Source organism: Mirounga leonina, unplaced genomic scaffold (assembly GCF_011800145.1).
Source record: "Mirounga leonina isolate KUSES-001 unplaced genomic scaffold, KU_Mleo_1.0 Mir_125, whole genome shotgun sequence".
Classification (NCBI taxonomy): Eukaryota; Metazoa; Chordata; class Mammalia; order Carnivora; family Phocidae; genus Mirounga; species Mirounga leonina.
Window position 1 is genome coordinate 72,018,741 of NW_023270305.1, and position 22,437 is coordinate 72,041,177.

Sequence of the window (22,437 nt, forward strand, 5' to 3'; positions counted from 1 at the left end):
CAGTCCTGACCCCGCACCCCAGGCCGGACTTCGCCGCGCGTCCCTGGCAGCCCAGCAGAGGCGGCGACGGCTTCGGGCGCGCGGATGTCTGCGTCGCCCAGAGGAGCTGGGGGTCCGGGGCGGGGGGGTCGCAGGATGCGAGTCCTAGGCTGGGTCGGGGCCAAGGCCCGGCGTGCGACCAGAAGAGACCCGGCAGCGGGAGTGGAGGGAAGGAGGAGGAGGAGAGGGAGGAGGAGGAGGAGGAGGAGGAGGAGGGAGGAGGGAGGCGGGAGGAGGGAGGGGGAGGAGGAAGAGGCGGCGGCGGCTCTCCCCACCGGCTCTGCGTGCGGAAGAGTTTGCCGCGCGAGCAGCCGGCCTCCCGCAGGAGCCGAGGGACCCGCGCGGCGGCGGCCGGGAAGCAGCGGCCGCGTAGCTCGGAGACCCGCAGCCGCGGTGGCGGCGGCGGCGCCGGCGGCGGCGGCGGCGGCAGCGAGAACAGCGCCTCCCGCCGCCGCCCGGGAGGAGCTCGCCGCGCCCGCTCGCTGCCTCGGCTCCCAGCGGCGGCGGCGGCGGCGGCGGGAGGCGCGTCTTCCCGGCCCAGTCCGCGTCCGGCCCCGCGGGGTCGCCCCGGCCAGCTCCGAGGTAAGGGGCCGCGCCCGGGGATGCAGGGGGCCCGGGGTGGGAGTCCGTGCGCGCGGGGTCGCGGGACTCGGTCACCTGCTAGCCGGCGCCGTGGACGCGCGGGGCCGAAGGGGCGCTCAGGCACGGGGCTGCGCGGTGCGGGGGTCAGGGGCGCAGGATGGTGGGGGGCCCCACCCCCACCGCGGGTCCCGCCGCCCGGGACAGCGCGTCTTGTAGGACTGCAGCGGCGGCGGGGTTGCTGTGCTCCGTGGGCGTCTCGCCATAGGAAGCGGGGGACGAGGCACCCCGAACCTCAGGATTTGGGGGAGCTCAGAGGGTACCGTCGGGGTGGCTAGAGGCCGTGCCCAGGTAGCAGCCTGGAGGGTTGCCCTGTAGCCTCTCTGAGCCCCATCTCTCGCCTTCGCGAAGAGTGGGGAGCCCTGGGGAGTGCGGCGTGCGCGCCCCGGGCCCGCGATCTCTCCGGGTCCCTAGGTCGGATTTGGTTCCGGGCCCGACTGGGTACCCAGTCTGCCCCCTGCACGTTTAGAGAACGCGGAGCCTGGCTCTTCGCTTCGCCTGGCCACCGCTCCCCAGGTTGGATGCCAGCGTGTTGTTTTGATAGGAGGTGTGCCCCCTCCCCGGGCGGAGGAGGGAGGCGCACCTTTGACCTTTCTATAGAGTTGCGCAGGGTCGTTAACCCGGGGCGTAGGGACAGGTGCCAAGGGGCTAAATTAAAAACTAACCCCGCTCCTCTGCCTGCCACTCCTTAACTGCCCAAGGTAAGAAAGTTTGTTTTCAGCCCTGTGATTCATAAATAATTAGTAACCAGTTTTGTAGATTAAGCAAGATGGAAACCTTAAAAATACGCACTTACAGAAAGTCTAAAAACTACCATGGTTGTATCCGGGAAGCTTTAGTTCAGGAAGTTAAAAGCCCCGGGATTCAACAGGTGTTCAGAAGGGGTCCGAGAGGGGAAAACCCTACCTGTTTGTCTTTAGTACCTGCTGCTTTATTATCGTGCCCCAAATTCATTAAGTTGGTTGGCCTGTTTCTTTACAGGTAAAATATTGAGTGGTTATTAATTAGCAGAGACGAACTGGTCATTTGTGATCGTTTAGAACCCGAACCTTTTCCTTAATAGGAGGGTTTTCCCTGTTTGGACTTTCCAGATAATTAGCTCGAAAGCAGTTCCTGGCAAGGTGTAGCTCTTTCCACACCTCTGTCTATCTAACACTAATTTAGTACCTGACCAGTGAACCGACCAACTAATTATGGCTTGCATTAAAGCAGAGCTGCCCTTCTTGGGTGGGAAGTGACAGTTCAAAATTCAAGGGCAAGTACTAGGTCTTTCTGCCACAACGATTTCCTTAAAGGGAAAGTTTGGCAAAAATAACCCCAAAATGGGGGTGCCTAGGTGGCTCAGTCGCCAGGCATCTGCCTGCAGCTCAGGTCATGATCTCAGGGTCCTGGGATGGAGCCCAACCTTGGGTTCCCAGCTCAGCGGGGAGTCTGCTTCTCCCTCTCCCTCCTCCCCTGCTCATTCTCTCTCCCTCTCTCTCTTTCTCTCTCTCAAATAAATAAAACCTTAAAAAAATAACCCCAAAATGTAATTTTAAAATAACCCCCGAATAAATATCACGTTTAAAGGCGTTATTCTGACTAGGGCCACTATTTTTGCAAAAGCAAAAAAAATAATAAAATTTTAAAATCTGTGTTTCATTACACAGCTAAACCAGGACCCATAGAAGTATTGGCATTTCTCAGCAGTCTTCTTAAACATTTAGTTAGAAATAAAGTGGGCAACATAAAGACATTCAATACTTGTCTTCCATCTCCCAGAGAGATGGGGAGTGTGGCTTAAAAGAATTGTAAATGTGCTGCTTTTAGCCATTTTTGTCTGGGAAATCAATGCCTCTATTTATTTGCTGATCTGTCCCACTGTGCGCGACCATAGAATTGGTTTTATTCTTACTATTCCCCAGAGTGACTCCTGTGGAGATGAGAGAAGGGACTTATTCTGGAGGAAATATGTTATTAATAAAACGTTACCCCCTAAAGAGTTAAACGTGCCAAGAAAAGAACCAAGTGAGGCTTTACTAATTAGTGTGATGAAAAGAAATTCCCTGATTACGATGAGAGTGTTCAGATGGTGACTAAAGAATTCATCTTTATGTAGAAAATAACGATTGTTTTTAAGCACATTTGGTTAAGAGTTTGGGTCCTTTTTACTGTTTCTGGCTGTTTAATAATGAAAATGATAAAAATAATGAAAATGGTAAAAATAATGAAAATAGTAAAAAAAAAAAAAAGACCCACATTATGTGATGTCTGTCATTATTAAGTTGAATTAATCTTATTTTTTGAACCATCTTTCTTAACTCTTGGTAATCTTTATAACTGGCTCTTCATCCTGCCGCTTGATTTCAGGTTACAAATTCAAAATTAGTGATTTGTTCAGATTAAAATAATACTGCATGCACATAGCTTTTCTATGATCATCTGTATCTGTTAATTTTTTTGAAGTCTTGTTTTGAACCTTAAGAACCCAAAGGGCTAAGTCCTTTTTCCTAATTTTTCAAACAAGTATGTACCTTGTTCTTCACGTGAAAAAGTCAGTTTTTTCATTGTGATCAGGACACTGATTGTCCCATGCTGATGCCATGTAAGCAGTGACATCTCTTTCCCAAGAGAGGTCAAATTACAAGGTGTTGAAAATAGCCCAGTGACTCAGTATACTTGGCTGCTTCACACCAGCAGTTTAATTGGCTGCATCATAGAAGCATCTAATTGAGTTTCACATTTAAATAGTGGAAATGATACTTGATGCATTATTTGCTTACACAAATGTTAATTAGCATGTTCCTGATCTTCATTCTATTTATAGCAAAGATGGGAGGTCAGGGCCTGCCACACTCCTATTCCCCACCGCATCTCATCCCTATGAGGCCTTGTTCATAATAGATGCTCAGTAAAGAGGTGTAGGCAATGAGCTGAATTGTTGGTGAGAGTTATCTAAAGGTTAGAAATTTGTGAATGCTAATGGAGTACTTAACTCTGAGTAACTCAAGTTTAAATCTGATGATGATTAATAGTACCTGAGAGAACTAAATAAGCACTTATTAAATGTGAACATTTGTTAAAAAGAATTTCTAAATGCAGTCATTAGCTAAGACACTACTGTTGCTCACTGAATTCTTTGACATTGGGGACCAGTGGGCATTGCAAGCGAAGTGTCGTCTCTGAGGTAGAGTTCCCTCAACGATCACCTGAACTTCTGTGGGTCATAAAACAATGTGTGGTTTCCATCTGATGATGCAGAATAGAAAGGAGAGAGCTTAGCTTCTACACTGGTGTGAGAAAAACAGTGTATTAAACAAGGTGGACGGTGCCAAACATCATGTCTCAAACTTTACAGTGCATGTGATTTCCTGGGGATCTTGTTAAATGTACACGCTGACTCAGCACATCCGGGTTGGGAGCCGAGATTCCGCATTTCTCACAAGCTGCCAAGTCCTCCTGATGCTGTGAAACACCAGCAAAGTTCTGGAATACACTTAATTCAATTCAGCCTATGTTTACTGAGCACCTACTACATGGTAGGCCCAAGTGATAGAAAAATAAAGAATATGGGTCCTCTCTGCCCCCAAGGAGCTGACCAGGAAGAGAGAGAGAGAGATTCTTTCTAGACTGAAAATGAGGTCCTGGACCAGAGAAGGGCCCAGGAAAGGAGATTTTCTGGTAGGGCTTCCACATTGCTGACCTTGACCTCTAGCAAGTCTTCCTTGAATGGAAAGCTTTGTGATCTGGCAGAAAATAAAATGCAGGTCTTGAAGTCAGACAGACCTGGGGTAGCTACTGGTACTCTGCTCGGCTACTGTGTGACTTGGGGCAACTTTTTTTAACCTCTTTGAGCCTCAGTGTCCTGGTCAGAAAAACAGTGGGAAAAATGCTTCCCTGGTCAAGTTGGTAGGATTACCAGTAAAGGACCAGTGTTAGGTATAACAAAAGTGATTGTTTTTATTCTTGTCGATGGGAAAGAGGGGGCTGTAGGCAAGAGGAAGAAGAGGTTCCTAAAATATTTTCCCATGTAGCTCACCAATTAGAGATTTGATGTGGTTAACCAACACCCCAAGGTGAGCAGTAGAGAACCAGGCAAGGGCTGGAGGGTGGGCAGCTGTGGAGGTTCATCAGATGCAAAACAATTTTTCAGAGCATGCACATCTCCACTCTTCTCCTGCAGGGCCCTGGCTTCTGGTCAGCCATGGTGAAACCCTTCTAGCAATATATTTATTTACCTGAGGCTGTTCATGGTGCTTAGTCGGTAGGTCCCATTGATCAAGACAGCTGGTGGGGGTGCCTTGGTGGCTCAGTCGTTTGGGCGTCTGTCTTCAGCTCAGGTCATGATCTCAGGGTCCTGGGATCAAGCCCCGTGTTGGGCTCCCTGCTCAGCCGGGGGCCTGCTTCTCGCTCTTCCTCTGCCCTCTGCCCCACCTCCCACTTGTGCTCATTCTCTCTCTCTCTATCTCAAATAAATAAATAAAATCTTAAAAAAAAAAAAAGACCAGCTGGTGTTCATGCAGTCAGTCACTCCTTCAAAATATGGTTCAGAGGGAAGGGCCAGTACCTTTCCTCTTTGAGGGGCACTGGTGCCTTCCCTGGTGAGGCACTTTTACGAAGGATTAAGCCATCAGCGAATCCTTTTCAGTTTGGATGAGTTACCTGAAATTAGTGCAGGGTGTGTCAGAATTCATCAGGCAGACGTTTTATACTTTATGCTCTGAGCTGATTGTTTCCTCTTGACATCTGGGAAAGATGGATATTCTAAGGCAGTGGTCTCTATCACCGTGATCTTAGGGGGGGTAATCTGGGAATCTGGATGACCCTCAAAATACTTCAACATTGCTCTCTATTTTATACAAATACATATATACATACATACATATATATTAGATTTGTATATGTTAAATATATAGATATAGATACGATAGAGTTCCATTTATTATTTGCAAAGGAGATTTTGCTGCTACCATTCCCGCTCCATGTCTCCCTGCCTAAAATAAACCTTGCAAACCAAGTTGTAAGAGAATGCCAATGGTCATTTGATGTGTGGGGGACGGAAAGGTAGAAGGAAGATTGGAGCCAAGGCAGTCCTTGGGAGGTGGAGGGGTAACAAGGGAGAGAAAGGAGGGCAACAAGCATGAGAGCACCCAGAATGGAGGTCAGGGCAGTGGCAGGGCCAGAGGGTGAGAGGTGGGAGCCAGGGACCCACCTTTGTGGACTGCTGCCTTGCAGAAGGCCAGGAGGATTTTTTTCCTGGGTCTTTGAGAGTCATCTGGACTTCCAGTAGACCCAAGCCCATCTAAAGAAAGGCAAATGATAGAGCTGAGCAGCCTCATTCTTCCCCTCTTCTGAACCAAAAAATGGCACTGCACAATTTCACAAAGGATATTTGGGCCCCTTGAAAGTCAAACTACAGAGAACAAAAGAACATTTTTAAAATTATTATTTTTTAGTTATAAAAGTATATGTAACTTTCGGAAAACATAGAAAAAAGTGAAGATCGCAAAGATCGCTTGCAATCTCAAGGTGTATTTCCTTTCGGGCTTTTCTCTATGCATTAAATGTTTTCGTAACGTTAGACTTTTCAGAAAATATAATCTCAGGGCGTCTGGCTGGCTCAGTTAAGTATCTGCCTTTGGTTCAGGTCATGATCTCGGGATCCAGGGATCCCCTTGAGCCCCAAGTTGGCTTGGAGTTAGCTCAGCAGGGAGTCTGCTTCTCCCTCTCCCTCTGCCCCTCTCCCCCCTCTCAAATAAATAAATTAATTAAATAGTTAAAAAATATGTGTATAATCTCGTAAAAGTTTCACATAATCTAGCCATCTCTAGTAAAAAGCTCCCCTTCACAGTCTGGGCCCTACAAGAGTCATTCCTCTTTTTGTGCCTGGCAGAAACCTGGTTTTGCTCTAGTGTCTACCATGCTCCCGTGTGTCTCAGGGGTAAATCCTGATTGGCCAAAGCTACCCTGGGTGGGCCTGCTGTCCTTGCCGGTGATTGGCTCAGTGCGAGCATGTGGACTTCGTCCTGACCAATAAAGCATGAGGGTGGGGCCCCGGGAAGCTTCCTTGGCGGTTCAAGTGAGGCAAGAGGCGGAAGCAACCATTTTCTTCTTCTGGCCACGCGGTGCCTGTAAGTGGGGCCGCCGTCAGCCACCAGAGCAGGCTAGGGAATGCAGAGGTGAAGAATTGGCCTCCATAGTGCCTTGACCTTCTGAATTAGCCAGCAAGGAGTCTCTGCTTTGGGCTGTTTGGGAGATCCTGAAACCTTCCTGACCACTTAAAGCAGGTCAAGTTAGGTTTTTGTTAGCTGTAGCCAAAAGCATCCTAACAAACACACCCCATACGGAGCTCTCCACGCTTCTCAGGAGGTGAACCATCGGGGTGTAGTCTGCTAGTTATTTTCCCGTGCATTTACATATATACCCATATATGTATGTTTTTTTAAACTAACAACTTATTCCATGCATTTTATGTAGCGACTTTTTTGGGGGGTCATTTCTTATAGCTACTTCATTCTTTTTAAAGGCTACGTAGTCATACTCAGAAGTATAATTTATTTAACCCATTGTTAAACATTTATTGTGCTGTTTCCACTTCCTTGCTCTTATAGGCCATGTTGTCTTAACTTCCCCTTGTCTGTATGTCTTCAAGTACAGTCCAGATTTTTCTAATTCAGGGATTACTAGGAGGGGATTCCTGAGTAAAGGGGCACATCTGTTGGATGGATAGATGCTGCCAAATGGATGACTCCAATCGCTGTGCCCATGCCCTTCCCGCCCACCCACCCATGTCTGAACCAGCACCACCCATTACCAGTCTCTTGAATCTCTTTTATGCATTTTCACATGCCTGACATCATACCATTTATAGTTTTCCATTCTGGTTGGTCGCCTTAATCTGAACATAGGCATTTCCCCATGTCATTAAACATTTCATGTAAACATAATTTTAATGGCTGCGTGATAGTTCATGATGATCATTTTTGGAGCGTTCCGGTGGTGTGTGAGGACACAAGAGAGAATATTTGATATTTGAAAAAGTAAGTAGATGTCATCAACCTTGCAATCATCTGGAAAGAGTCCTAAAAATGGTATTAGGAAACATACCCTTCTATGATCTCTTTCCAAGAAAACTCTGAGGACATGGCCTTCTAAACCCTTCTCATCCAGTCAGACAGCAGGCTGCCCCAAGCGTTGCTAAGAAGTTTTACTCTTTCTGGGATCTGTAGAGTTTACACCCTGACAGATATTCATTCTCTGAATATACAGGAGTCACTTAAACAAATACTTTGTGAGGGGTGCTTGGGTGGCACAGTCGGTTAAGCATCCAACTCTTGGTTTGAGCTCAGGTCGTGATCTCAGGGTCATGAGATTGAGGCCTGCATCGGGCTCCGCGCTCAGTGCAGAGTCTTCTTGAGAGTCTCTCTCCCTCTGCCCCTCCTGCTCATGCTCTCTCTCTCTCAAATAAATAAATAAGTCTTTAGGGGCACCTGGGTGGCTCAGTCAGTTAAATGACTGCCTTTGGCTCAGGTCATGGTCCCGGGGTCCTGCTCAGCGGGGAGACTGCTTCTCCCTCTCCTCACCGCTCATGTTCTCTGTCGCTATCTCTGTCTCTCTCTCTCTCAAATAAATAAAATCTTTTAATAAATAATTAATTATTTAATAAATAAATAATAATCTTAATAAATAAATAAGTAAATCTCTAAAAAACACTTGGTGCATTGCCTGACACGTAGCTGAAATGTGAGTTTGTTGCAGTCTTTGAAATCTTCCAATTCTGCCAAAGAAGACAGGAAAGCAAATGGGATAGATGGAGCTCATAAAAGATTTTCATCACATTTTTTTTTTCTCCTTAATTCAGAGAAGAGGATCTAATGTTCCCAGGAATGGGATAATTCCATTTCCAGTCTGGGGTCTGATCATTGGTCCTCTTTGTGGGGCTACAGTCCCCTTGGGTTAGTTTCACTAAGAGCCCATTGTAGTGAGATTCGGATTTGTTGTTAGTGCTTGGAAAAGTCCAGTATTTTTTTTTCAATTTCAGAACTACCTTCCATTTTCCATTGTTCTGTTTTGCAAGGCTAAGGCCTCTTTAGAAATAGGCAGCGTGACAGGTGTAAACATCGCAGTGCATGTGCTCAGCCTGCCTACTAACACAGTGGGGGCGGGGGGGGGGGAGCTGGAGAAGCGGTTCTGAGGAGGTGGCTGGGGGACAGGGAAGAGCCCATCCAGATTGCCTGTTTGCCACATCGACACCTTCCTCTGTGCCGTCTGTGAAAGACACAGCCTGCAGTGCAGTCCCTGCATAAGATGCCTGCTCTTCTGAAGACCACGACCCAGTGAAACGGAGGAAAACTTTAAAACCCCAGGTTTGGGATGTGTGTGTGGTTGGGGTGGGTGCAGGCCTGTCATGTGGGATGTTACCAAGAACGATCACGGTGCAGGTCCGGGCTATCAGTTCATCTCAAGACCCAAAACAGACATCATTGCTGAGCTCGCCAAGGCTTCCATGGTCAAGGGGGATTTTATTTGTATTGCTTCTCCTCCTCTCTGCTTCACAGTGATTGTCGGAGAGAGAGATGCAGGCGCAAAAGATTCGCGTGGCAGTTTTGAAGAGGTTTTATGATCTCTCAAGTTAGAGAACTTGTTTCTATTTCTAATCATGTGTAGCCCTTGGCTGATGATCATCTCTTGGATTTCTGGCACAGGACAAACTGATTTCATTGGAGGTAAGAAAGCTGCTTGTTTCGGAGCTGCTTCCGGGACTTTGCCACAACACTTGAGCTCTTGGCCTCTGTCTCTATCCTGAGTGGTCAGGTGGCCTCCTCATTCCTCCGGGTCCTGGGATCATGGGAGCACTTGTCACACTTGTCGTCGCAGAAGCATTTCTGGAATTGATGGCTCACTCCCACCCACCAGGTTTACCCACCAAAGGAGCTGGAGCTGGGTGTTTGCAGATGGCGGGGGGGAGAGACACAGCTCATAAAAAACCCTCTATCCTTGGACTTTCTTCTTTTTTTTTTTTTTTTTTAAAGATTTTATTTATTTATTTGACAGAGAGAGACAGTGAGAGAGGGAACACAGGCAGGGGGAGTGGGAGAGGGAGAAGCAGGCTTCCCGCCAAGCAGGGAGCCCGATATGGGGCTCAATCCCAGGACCCTGGGATCATGACCTGAGCCGAAGGCAGACGCTTAACGACTGAACCACCCAGGCGCCCCTCTTCTTCACTTTCGTCTGATGAGGAAAGCCACCACTTTTGGAGATTATGTCTGGGGGAGCACAGAACCCCTCGATTTAGAGCTATACTTGGCCTTGATGAAAACAGCCCCCTCCCCTGCATTATGCATCCCATTCTTCCCTCTTCTTTGCTGTCATTCACCACCACCCCTGCCAAGCAAGCCGACTCTTAGCTCCTGGCGCCCTGCGTCCCTCACCTGCTCTCGAGTGAGCCATGGGGTCTGGCCTGGCAGCGGCCCCAGCTGCCGCTCTCTGTCGGTCCGGTCTTGCTTGGACACAGCCACCAGAATCACTGCCCCTGTCCATATGTGTGCGTGCCATTCTCACGGCCAGGCTGGGCTCAGGCCGGGCTGTGAGCCCCCCTGAGCCCCTGGCACCTCCTGTGGGGGCAGGCGCCTAGGTACGTGAACAGGTGCACACCTGTTCCTGTTCCGGGCTGCCCCACGACGGATGCGACCCGCTCGACAGTGTCTAAGGAAGCGCAACGGCGCCCCGCTCCCTCCATGGGGCCTCAGAGCAACTTGTGTCTGGCTCTCCACTGGGGACAGCTCCTCCGTGATCCTGGCCCCTGAGTTCTCTAGAAACCTGCTCCAGACACTCGCCTGGGAGGTTTCCTGGCTCTTCCTGCCCTGGCACTTGTTTGCTCTTCCTCAGCCAGGGCCCGCGGCTGGGGCCACACAGCTCCGGAAGCACCGTTCCTTCCCCCGTGTGCCGCCGAAGCAACCGTGCTGGGCGGCCAGGGGGCTGGCTCCGGTTTGTGCCACACGCATGTGGACTCGGGCTGTCTGGGGCATGCAGAGTGATGTGGCTGGAAGAATCTGGGACCCTTCCAACTGTCCGGTGGGTTTCTTCTGTCTTTCATCTCCCGGGACTGGGCCAGTGGCAGTCTTTCCGCACTTGCAGCTAACCCGCTGCAGAGACCTACGTTGGCGCCTTACTGGCAAAGACCCAGGAGAGAGTGGCGGTGCCTAATGAAGGAGACATCATGCTTAAATTTTTATTTATTTTAATCTTTTTTTTTTTTAAAGATTTTATTTATTTATTTGAGACAGAGAGAATGAGAGACAGAGAGCATGAGAGGGAGAAGCAGGCTCCCCGCCGAGCAGGGAGCCCGATGTGGGACTCGATCCCGGGACTCCAGGATCATGACCCGAGCCGAAGGCAGACGATTAACCAACTGAGCCACCCAGGCGCCCCTATTTTAATCTTTTAAAAGATTTTATTTATGTATTTGACACAGAGAGAGAGAGCTAGCACACAAGCAGGGGGAGCAGCAGAGGGAGATGGAGAAGCAGACTCCCTGCTGAGCAGGGAGCCCGATGCGGGGCTCCATCCCAGGACCCTGAGATCTTGCTTAAAATTGTAAAAGAAGAACAATTCTTTTTGTGTTCCCAGTGTCTATGAAGGTATGCCGTGTTTGCATGAGTTAGCTGTTCCGTGTGGCCAGCCCTTTAACCCTTATGGACAGAATCTCCTGTTTCTGTCTTGCCGTGTGTCCAAGTACGTAGCTCTATTAAGCAGCAGAGTCCCATTTCTCAGTTTGTGCTACTGGGGGTGGTATCATTAGGATGAACTTACTTGAGGCTATTTTTGTGTCTTCTAGCAGCTTGCGTTCGGCAGCTCTTGTGTATATCGTTTATATGAGCTACCTATAAAAACACTCAGCCTTTTCCTCCGGCGTGGCAGCATTGACCCATGACCTGACTTTAAAGCATAGCGTGTGGGCACCTGGGTGGCTCAGTCGGTTAAGCGACTGCCTTCAGCTCAGGTCATGATCCTGGAGTCCCGGGATCAAGTCCCGCATCGGGCTCCCTGCTCGGCAGGGGGTCTGCTTCTCCCTCTGACCCTCTTCCCTTTCGTGCTCTCTGTCTCTCATTCTCTCTCTCTCAAATAAATAAATAAAATCTTAAAAAAAAAAAAAAAAGGAGCCCTGGTTCCTTTTAGAAAAAATAAATAAATAAATAAAGCATAGCGTGTGAGTGGCCGTCACCGTATGGGCTGGCAGCATCTTAAGTGGTTTGACGAAGATAGCTTGTGGCCTGTAGTAGGAAGCCTTGGCACCCTGACATGGTCACCATAGCCAAGTGATCTCGGCGAGTCACAGACACACCAAAACTGAGTCCCTTCATCTATAAAAGGGAGGTATTAATACTAAACATGAAAATCAAGAGGCGAGGCTGTCCATTACAGTGAAAAGTAGTGGTGCTATTTTTATCACTCGCTGCTGGGACTAGCTCATCCCTCAGACTCCCCACACACCACCATTTCCACCAATAAACCCCAGCCTCAAGGTGATGTCTTTTTGAATGAAGTGCTTGCCTTTTTCCAACAAGGTACATGCTAGCAATTAAAGACACAATATATCCCAGTGTTCTCTTGAAAGCTAACGTCATGGGAAAAAGTGAAATACTCAAACTATAGAAGCCAAACACTGACAATGTCTTGGCAGATGCTTGGGGTTGCACGCTTTGCTTTCAAAAGCTTTTGCCATTTATGAGAACAAAGTAGCCTGATAACCTTTTGTGTCTGAAAATTCAATCTAAATCAAATAGACTTCGTGTATTCCCATGGATTCTGAGATTTTATGGCATGTATGGGGCTTCTCACCACCGTAAGTGTGACATGTGCTATTTCTTATGACCTCTTGTTTTTTCTAAAGAGGGTTGGCCTGCAGAATTAGGGCTCAGCTCTGACCAAACTGGAAAGATCCTGTTACTTTCCTCCTATGTCACAATCCCCTAAGGAACAAGAAACACCTGACTTTCAATGGAAACAGGAGTTTACTCTTTGGATTGGACATACACACACCCTGATTCTGGTTAATAAGTCACTTTTGAGAAGGAAAGGATCTACAGTGGACAGTGTCCCCCTTTTTTGTGTCCCCCTAAAATTCATATGTTGAAACCCTAATCCCAATGTGATGGTATTAAGAGGTTGAGCCTTTGGGAAGTGATTAGGTCATGAGGGTGGAGTCCTCATGGATGGGGGTAGTGTCCTGATAAGAGGCCGGATAGCTGGCTACCCCTGTCTCTGCTATGTGAGCACACGAGAGCAGGCCCCCCTCTGCAACCAGGAAGAAGATCCTCACCAAAACTGACTGTGCCGGCACTCTGTTCTCCGACTTCCAGCCTCTAGAACTGTGGGAAATAAATGTGTGCTGTTTAAACCACTCGGTCTATGGTAACTTTTTACAGTAGCCAGAACAGATGAAGACAGGACCTCAGTGATCATCCAGAACAGCATGGCTCATGTTTTCCAGATGAAAATGAGAGGCTCTGAAAACCAAGGGGCCTTTCCCTGCTCCCAGAACTCGCAGCTCCTGCAGGCAGGCCTGCTGACCCATTCCAGAAGGTTCAGGACTTCCCTTTTCTCTGCTGAGACCGGAGCATGTTGCCTCTGAGGCTGGAACACAGCCACGCTGCAAGAATGAGCCTCCCCCTGGCCTCAGCCAGCGCACTCAGCGCCCAGAAATCCTGGGAGGGAACACTGCAGTCCAACCGGCCAGCATCCCCCGCCCCCCCATTGTCTTATCTCGCTCCGTGTGCTCTACAGCTGCTCTCTGACATGAGCACAATAAGATAAGGAAGCCAGCGTCCTGGGGCAACTGGGAACAGGGAGAAACAAGCACAAGGCTGGACACAGATTGTCCACTTTCACTTCTGGAACTCACTCACTTTTGAAGGCACTGACATCCGACTTCCTTCCAGATAAACAGAATAAAAGCACAGTACTCCCTCATGTCTGTGATGCAGAAGGAAATGCCCGCATGTATCTGAACAACTTCTAAGAGTGCTTCTGGTGCATGGGGTGCAGGGTCCACAGCAGGACGCTCCCCCTGCACGTCTTTATCCCCTAGCTTTGTCACTGCCGCTCTGGGGGCATCTCAGTGTCATTTTTCCCTAATAAATTAGGCAGCATGAAAGATCAGTAGGTCTAGGGGTCAAGGAGGGCTGCGCTCACCTGCCGTGGTCACGCACGTGAGCTCCTTTGATTCGCCAGCACTCTCTGGAGGGAGCACTACTCGATTCCCACTTTACATACAAGATACCAAGGCTCAGAGACGTTAAGTGACGTGCGCGGGGACATTCAGAGCAAGAACTTGAATGCAGCCCTTTAAAGAAGGACCAAAAATAGAACAGCCCATTTTTGTTTACTTTTTCTGAAACGCCACTTCTAAGAGGATAGGATGTGTACAAACAAAGTGAGCATCTTGAACACGACTTCCGTAGCTTACACTGCTGTCTCGAGCAGGAGGTTACTGTGTGGTGGCCGGCTTCGTGCTGGGGTAGAGAGCCACCCCGATTTGGTGTCCGTGTTCAGTCTAGCCTTCGGGAAGTGGAGGCTGCGTGTCAAAGGCCGTAAGAGAAGAAAACTGGCAGGAAAATCATTTTTAGGGCAAAATCATTATGCTGTTCCTTGCCGTCTTTTAGTAGCTAACCCGCTTTTCAAAATTATTTCTTTAGCTGTAACAAGGACTGTTAAATCAGGACACTCCTTACGTCTCTCCTCATTTTCTCTTTCTTCAGCTGAGAGCAACAGAAAAGGTAGGGGCCACCACAGCATCCCATTTGTGAGACACCATTTCACCTGAATGTCGTCAGCCCCCGGGGCCTAGAAAACCAGCAGCTGACTGGTTTATGGAGAAGCCTCTCAGAAGTCAGCCGGGGTTCACCTGAAGTGTGTTCTCCCACCTTCTTCCCTTCCACACGGAAGTGTGAACCTCAGCACTCAGTATCCATTAAGAAAAATACATGCAGGCAAGGTATTGGAGAGTTTTGAATAACGGGGTTTGACTCCTGGGGAGCTATTCTGCCAAGTGGCCCCCCTTCCCCCACCACCTTTGGGCCACTGTGGACCGAGGCGCTGGGCTCATCTTGGGGGTAGAGCCTTGAGGAGCCCTGTTAGATCACTCGTGTCTTTGTCTCTCTGCTCCCACCACTGATGGAAACGGAAGCAGAACCCCAAATGAACATCAGTAAGGTAATTTGGTCTATCCCATGATTGGCATACACAGGGGCACACACACAAAATCAAATTTGTTCTAGCACTTGGCTCAGGTTTATACCACACCCACACTAAAGAGGCAGGAGGATTAGCCATCCAGCACCTTCTCAGAATGAGTGTGTGACCCAATAAATCTTTTTTTTCCCCCTCCGGAATCCTTGAATAACACCTATCTTAATTATTCTGGATTGTATATTGTTTCACAGAGTTCTAAAAGGAAACGAACTGATTTCGGACGGTTTTCCACCTACGGCTTACGTTTGTGCCTTGGGCAGTGATGATGGGGGCTGGTGGGCTTGGGTTCACTTGTGTTCATGGCCGACTGTGAATTAATATGGGCAGGAGTTAACTATGATTCAAGGGCCGCTTGATTTCTGATTACGCAGGTAGGCGAGCCCGGGTGAATGCCTTTCTTCCTCCACTCCACACACGCAGAATCAGCATCTCGGTTTCAGCGTTCCCCTGGTTCTTCGGTGTTGCGTTTTGCTCCTAGCATGAAGGCACATCCCCAGGCCGCAAGAGTAGTGCCTGGGAAAGAGGTATGTAGGGCTTGGGAGGACTGGTGCTCCCCAACTTTCTCAGCTGGGAAAAAATGTGGTTGGAAATAGGGAAGGACTTTGGAAAGAGTATGAGGTGAGGTCTGTAAATTGTGAGATGTGGTGTTCCTCTTAGTTCTCGGGCAGATTTTTCAGCATCCAGAATTAAAAAAAACAGTCCTTTGAGCACTGTGGCAGCGCTTATATTGCTAATTCTAGTAAATTAGGATGCTCACAGACACTGGCGTCATTCAGCTAGTCCCCATCCTTCCAGAACTTCTTAGTGTTCCAGGGCAAACCTCAGATCCCAAGATTTTTTTCCAACAGAAGTAGAAACCTGAATTCACTTGAATTCAGGCAGAGTAGATCATTGATTCCAATACCTTGGGCCCATAGCGGATCTATTTCATGTTCTGTCTAAAAGTTTGGCTATAAAATGCCATATTTACCCCAATGTCCTATATTCTCTTTACGTAAGTACAGATTGCCATTCTTCAGATAAACAATTTACATTTTGCTTTTGCAGTTCCCACTTTCGTTTAACTATCAAGAAACTTCTGAGAAATATTTGGGGTTAGCCTCCAATCTGATTGAAGACAGACACTGTCATCCTTGGCTTTGACTTTTATAGCTAAGTCTCCCCAGGATGTGTCCTCTAGGGGAAAGTCAAGGCTGTGGAGCTGGAAGAGACTCGGGAGTCAGGCCACCAGGGCCGTCATTTTACAGAAGAGGAAACTGAGGTTGGGGCTTGGTGGTGGCAGAGCTGGGCCCAGAAACAGGACTTCAGCCTTCTGGCACGAGGTCATCATGCACCCTTCCCTGTGCCTCCCCTTATCTGTCTTTTGATGTAGGTGCCGATCATTTTACAAACAGGAGCAGGATTGTAGTTGTGAATTAAAAGACAAATACTGCGTATTTCGAGTCCCCAGATCACCACCATTGGCTTAGTTTATTTTTAAGATCCCCATAAGGTATAACAATAAACATTTAAATTTTGCTTTTCATGATCGTATGCACTGATTTCACTTCTCTCCCTTGAAGATGAATTTGCATAGTCACTGGGTTGAGATGGAGAGACCAGTGGCACCAGGACCAGGAGACCCCTGGCCGAGCCCCTTTTAGCCATGAGAAGTACTTCATTTCTCTGCATCCTCTGAGAGATTAAGAATACAACGCCCATCTTCCAAAAGGCATTTGTGTGATGATCAAATGAGATAATTGAGGGTGAACATATTCTGAAAATTATTAGTGCCTAAGAGGTGTAAAGGGACAAGTGACAAATGACAGTCTCATTCCATTTTAATTAAAAAATGGGTAAATGAAAGGACTGATGTGTCTGTCAAACATAAGAACACAATGCTTACAAATCAGGGGCTTGGAGTGAGGCTCCTGATGTATTCCTTCCCAGCTGTGCCGCTCAGGAAAGTTGCTGAAACCGGGTACCTCCACCTCCTCGCCCATCAGATAGGGTCTCATAGTGATCTGAGCATTCACCGACATAGTCCATGCAAAGCCCCTAAGATTGTGCCTGATTGTGCCTGATAGTAAGCAAGCAGTGCCTATTAGTTATCACTGTTAAGTGTTCTCCAGTGAACATGTATGTTCATGCTAATTATACCTAAGGAAATTGTGGAGAAAGTGTTAAACGAGAAAGAAGCAAACATATCCTTGGGTGGCTGGGATCTTGCTATAGGGCTGTGTAGGAGAATGGCCAGGACCAGTGGCTGGCCACTATGCCCATTGACTAAGGGTTGGAACATTCCATAGTCAGACCGATCCTGCAAAAACACACACACATAATTAAGCCCCAGGTGCCAGGGAAACTAGAGTGCTATCTCCCTGGGTATTTACCGTCCAAAGGGACAAAGGCCAGACCTTGGAGACCTCTCTAGGTCATAAAAGCCGAGACACATGGGACTCTCCGACCCCTGGAGCAATTTTACCTTCAAAAAGGTCAAGGTAGGAACCCAGGGTCCTTTCCATCTCATCTCCAAGGAGCAAAGGTATCTCTTCCTCCTTCCTGGACACACAGAGAGAGGCAGTTACTTCTCTCCTGTGCACAAGCAGAGAAAATCATTTGTTTTCCACCCCTCATCTGTGGGGTGTAGCCAGCTCGATAGGCTCTCATCACCTTGCCTGGTGTCTAGGTGTGGGGGGCAATGCTGCGGCATCGGTGGCTTGGTCTGGACGTGAGTGTCCGTACAGAGCCGCCTCGTGTTTCTGCAACATCCACGTAACATACATGAAGTACATACCCGTGCGAGCGGGCAGCATCTCAGACCCTGCATGGTTTGACAAACAGACCATATAACTGGGCGCATCGCTGTGCCCAGAGAAACCCATGTCCCGTCTGGCACATGCTTAAGGACCAAGGGAGTGAGGTCAGCACGGCCCACAGGGGACATCGGCAGGACCAGGAAGCTCCAGGCGGCCTCATCCGGTGTCCCTTCTTTTAGGAAAGACAGCCCCCGGTACATGAATAAACAGCCTTTTTTTTTTTTTTTTTTTTTTTTACAAATTTAGCTGGATTCTTTTACCAGAGTGCAGTCCTAATGAAAGGACTCTGTCCCAAGCTGTTCCTGAAAGAAGTGGAGAATGCTGGCGTCTCCTGGTGTTTCCGCTTCTGATCAGCCTCATCGGGGAATTTAATCCATTTTCTGATCAAAGTCCAAAGTCTCTGTTTTGCTTGAGCTTTAATCATTGGCTGTAGAGACTCCCTGCTATTGCGCGCGCACACACACACACACACACACACACACACACGTTAAAATTGGGTTACAGCCAAACAGTGATTTGGTTCTGAGGGCTGGGGGATTGGGTAGGGAATACACATCTAGATACATAGGCAATCAGTACCTTCATTATGGGAAGGTACTCCCATATCTCTGGTAAAAGTTAACAATATTTTCAGCATGTTGGGAATATTTTATTCTATATGCTGAATTTTCTATGGGCTGAAGGCTATATGTGAATTGTTGAAAGGGCCCTGACTTGTGTTTTCTGTTATTTTTTTTAACACTTCAGTCAAGCAAAAGAAGAAAAATAATTTAAATTCAAATGCTTTCCAAACTCCAGTATGAACTTTCACTTCTTTGTGATTAAAAAAAAAGTGTCCATTTCCTTTAAGGAAGTAGATGATATTTGTGAGTCTGGCTGAAGAATCCCTTTGTAAAGGAAAGTGGATGAGGCTTGAGAAGGACTTACGCATCAGGAAGCTTGCTCAGGACTTCCTTACCTTACCTATCAGTGAATCTGTCAGATGGGTTGAAAGGTAGGAAGATGCTGTGTGACATTCCATACCAGAACTAAGGAATTCCAGCCCCCCCTGTGTACCGGGATGCCGCTGAGGGCCAGATGCCAGAGGAGGGGGATGGGAGTTGGTGCTTGGAGGGGCCCCGGGGCCTTTGGCCCAGAATGTTTAGAGGCTCGGGGGCTCAGATCGGCCAGGATTTTTATGATTCTCCTTAACCCTGTATTTCATACTCAGAGCACCAGTTTTCAGAGAATTAGTAGAAATAAGGATACATAAAGTCTACTGAAGAGTTCACATTTCTTTTCTCCCAGCAACGTGGAGGAGCCCGTGATTATGAACTGATTTCCACATAATTCCCCATTGACTCTAGCAGGTGTTAAAGATGTAGGGTAGATGGCTGGCACGCATAGGTCCAAGGGTGCATTTTGAAACAAATCCTTCATAATACATTGCCTTTGCATTGAGCTGTTACATTGACGAGTATAGGGGAACTTTGGGTTGTTTCAGTTCTAGATCAGTGAGTAGTCATTATTGAGGCTGTCCAGGCAAGTCCTGTATACGAATTAAAAGTAAGAATGTTTTGTAATTGTCCATATTGGTCTTGCGTAGGTCTACCTTTTCCCAGAGCAGTGGTTGGCCCTTTCATCGAAATTAGTTTTCCTCCGACTGCTCGGGTTCAGGAAGGAGATAGACAGGCAAGGATGAGGAGGGCATGAGCAACACAGGACTGTGGAAATACACGAAGGCCAGTCAGATGAGAACCGGCAAAGGCTATTTATGCAGAGCTGACCTCTACAAGGGCGTCGGCCACCATCTCTTACATTTTGGCAGAGACTCAGAGGCAGGCAGAAGAGGGGGGAAGCTCTCCAGAGGAGGCAGGGAAGGCTCCCGGTGTGCCCTGATTGGAGGCTGTCGGCGTGGGGAAGCTGGAGGTGGGCTCAAGAAGCGGGGCATCTGTGATCAGTTAAGGGTGTGTGTTGGGCTTTCTCTACTAGTTCCTTAGTTGGCCGTCGGGGGTGTTGGGAATTAGGGAAGTCATCCATTTTTACTCGAGTCCTGGCCATTTGGGGCTGATTGTTACGGAGGTTATTGGTTGGTATTTTGGATTATTGCTAGTGGAGGTGGCCTGACTTCCTGTAGGCATGACGTAGAGATAGCAGGCTGGCTTTCTGGGCTGGTGACTGTAGATAGCATTTGGTTTCCTGGCCGGGATGCTGCAGGGTGTGGGTCAGAGTTCTGTTTCTACATACTTGTCTGGCCATTGTTTGTTCGCATACTTAGGATCTCAGTACCAACATAGCACTGGCCGAGAATAAACAACAGACCCAGCACCTGTTAGCCTGGGAGCTACTCAGGCTGTGTAGCTCCCACTCAGGTGGCGGCCATTGAGAGTGGTCTGGTGATCGCCGGCAGGGCCCCCCTGCGACCGTCCATTATATCAGCTGTGCGCTTGGTCGTGAGGTGCATAGACACCGCAGCGTTTGCATGCAGAGAGCTCCTGACTGCCTTCCTTCAGCTTGGACTTCATGTTAGTGAACTACTGGTCTGAGGGGCATATGTTTTATGGGGCAGGAAAGCCCCATCCTGGTTTTTAGTCCCATTTTTGGTAGCGACTGGCTGTCCTCATCATCCGAGGACTCCCTCCAGTGGAAGATTCTCATCTGTCTCATTTCACCCGTGCTCTCAACCTTGACATGGCAGAGGGTTTTCTGGCCAGCAATGGCATATTCCCAATTGCTCTGAAACTTCTGTGGTTCTGTCCTTCAATCATTTTCTTGACACCCGCCGGAAGTTCGATGTCATGGTCTCCCTGCCCTGGGCACTGTGTCTGGCCTGAGGCCAATAGAGGCCGCCGCCAAATGGCTTGGCCGTGTTTGTGCAGCCCTGCTGCCCACTGCTGTGGTGCTGGCAGCCCCCGGGGGTTCTTCTGAAGGGGCCCCCCGGCCCCCCAGTTTATTGTTTGTGTGTTTATTGTGTGTTTAGCATCATTGATAGTCAAAGGAGACACCGGCATCCTTTACTTTTTGAGAATTCAAAAAAAAGTTTTCAGAGTTTAAAACATTAAGTTTTACACAAAATGTGCCTAAGTATCTAAGTTTATAAATAAACTCTAAAAATATTATGTAGCATTTTGAAAGACATCTGCAAGTTTTGAAGAGGGGATGGTTTTAAACAGGCATTTCTTCTCTTGCCTTTGTGTGTGTTTGTACTTTTAAATTAAATGACATCCTCTGAGTGTAGGAGTTAAGTCAAAGCTGTCAAGATTTTTTTTTTCCATTCTAATAACAACCCTTGTGCCATTGACTACCAAGAATAACAATGAGCCTTTTTTTAAAAGCTAAAAAAGAGTATTTATTTTTGTTGCTGAAAGAACAATTATTCATGTCCGTAAGTTATTTAAGGTATTTTTATGAATTCTAAGAATAAGTCATTTTGAAGTTCAACCACACAAAATAAAAATGCCTTATTTGTAGGCCCTCCACCTGAAATATTTGGGGAGGTGGGTCTTGGCCTTCCAATAATGATAGCTAACATTTAGTGAGGACTTTTATGTGCCTTACACTGTTGGAAATGCAGTGACTATATTAACCCATCTACTTTTCACATTATCCTCACTTTATAGCTTGCAGACTTAGACCCAGAAAGGTTCAGTCCCTTGCTCAAGGTCACACAGCCACAATTTGGACCTGGGCCATCAGATATCCACCTTGGGTCTGCATTGAGCCTAGAAGGTTCCACTTGCTGTTTCTCTTCCTGTTGAGGCATTTAGTTTCTCTCTTATTTCCTCCTAAAACATAAGCTTGGACAGAAGAAGAAACATTTACTATATGTTGTTATCTCAGAACCCTTCAGGCTTTTGGAGTATAAGCCATAATGATGATCCTTAGGCTCTTCCCTGGAACTTGGCCCAAGCTCTTGCGGATACGGCCACTGCTGCTGATCTGCTACCCGTAGCACTAACTCGGGAAAACACAAGAAGAACAAGGAGGATGGTGGTAAAAGTATTTTATGATTATCTTCTGATCTTGTTTTTTTTGACCTTTTGATTAAATCTGTTTTAGCAGATTTTTTTTTATTGCGGTAAAATAATTAACACCACCGAACTGTCCACTGAAAGGTGGTTACAGTGGTCAAGTTTATGTTGTATATATTTTACCAATCAATCAATAGGAAGAAAAAAATGTTAAAATCCAAGGAGCTGATGAGCGACTCCTCAGCAAGTCGTGATGTCCGCAGGATGCGCAGGTTGCATTGGCTGGAACAGAGTGAGACTTCACCTAACGTTCACATTCTGCATTGATCTCACAAGGAATCAGAAGGCCTCAGCATGATAGGAAGACCTTCAGAAAAAAGCCAAGAATAGTGTAGAAGTGCCTCCTTTTGGTGCAAGAAGTGGCTGATTTAGTGACTTCAAGGGCCACTTTGGTTCCTGCTGTGTTTGGGGAGTGACAACTGCAGATAAAAATGCTGTGAAGATAGGCCCTCCTGTGCTGGAGAGGAGAAAACAAAGGATTGATGAAGAAGGGGGGTCCCTGGTGCATATGTTTAGGTTTGATGGATCTAGTCTCTTTTAGAAGTGAATGTCTTCGAGGACTTTCCTCGGCAAGGAGGAAGCACAAGCCCAGGGAAGAAGGTTGCACAGGACTGAGGGCTGGGATGCTTGACCAGGCCCAGGAGGATTCAGCCTCAGCCGGGGTCATGTTTTTAGGAGGATTGTTATGGATTTTGCGAGAATCCTGATTACAAAGTCCT

The 22,437-nt window shown here is 47.8% G+C and overlaps 1 protein-coding gene across 1 annotated transcript in view; it reads left to right on the forward strand.

The window, feature by feature from the left end:
• Nucleotides 1–509: 509 nt before the first annotated feature.
• NPAS2 (neuronal PAS domain protein 2) overlaps nt 510–22,437 on the forward strand; it is a 151,495-nt gene continuing 129,567 nt past the window's right edge. Inside the window, exon 1 of the mRNA XM_035001803.1 lies at nt 510–621. The gene's annotated coding sequence lies outside the window, so the exon portion shown is untranslated. The remainder of the gene's footprint in view (nt 622–22,437) is intronic.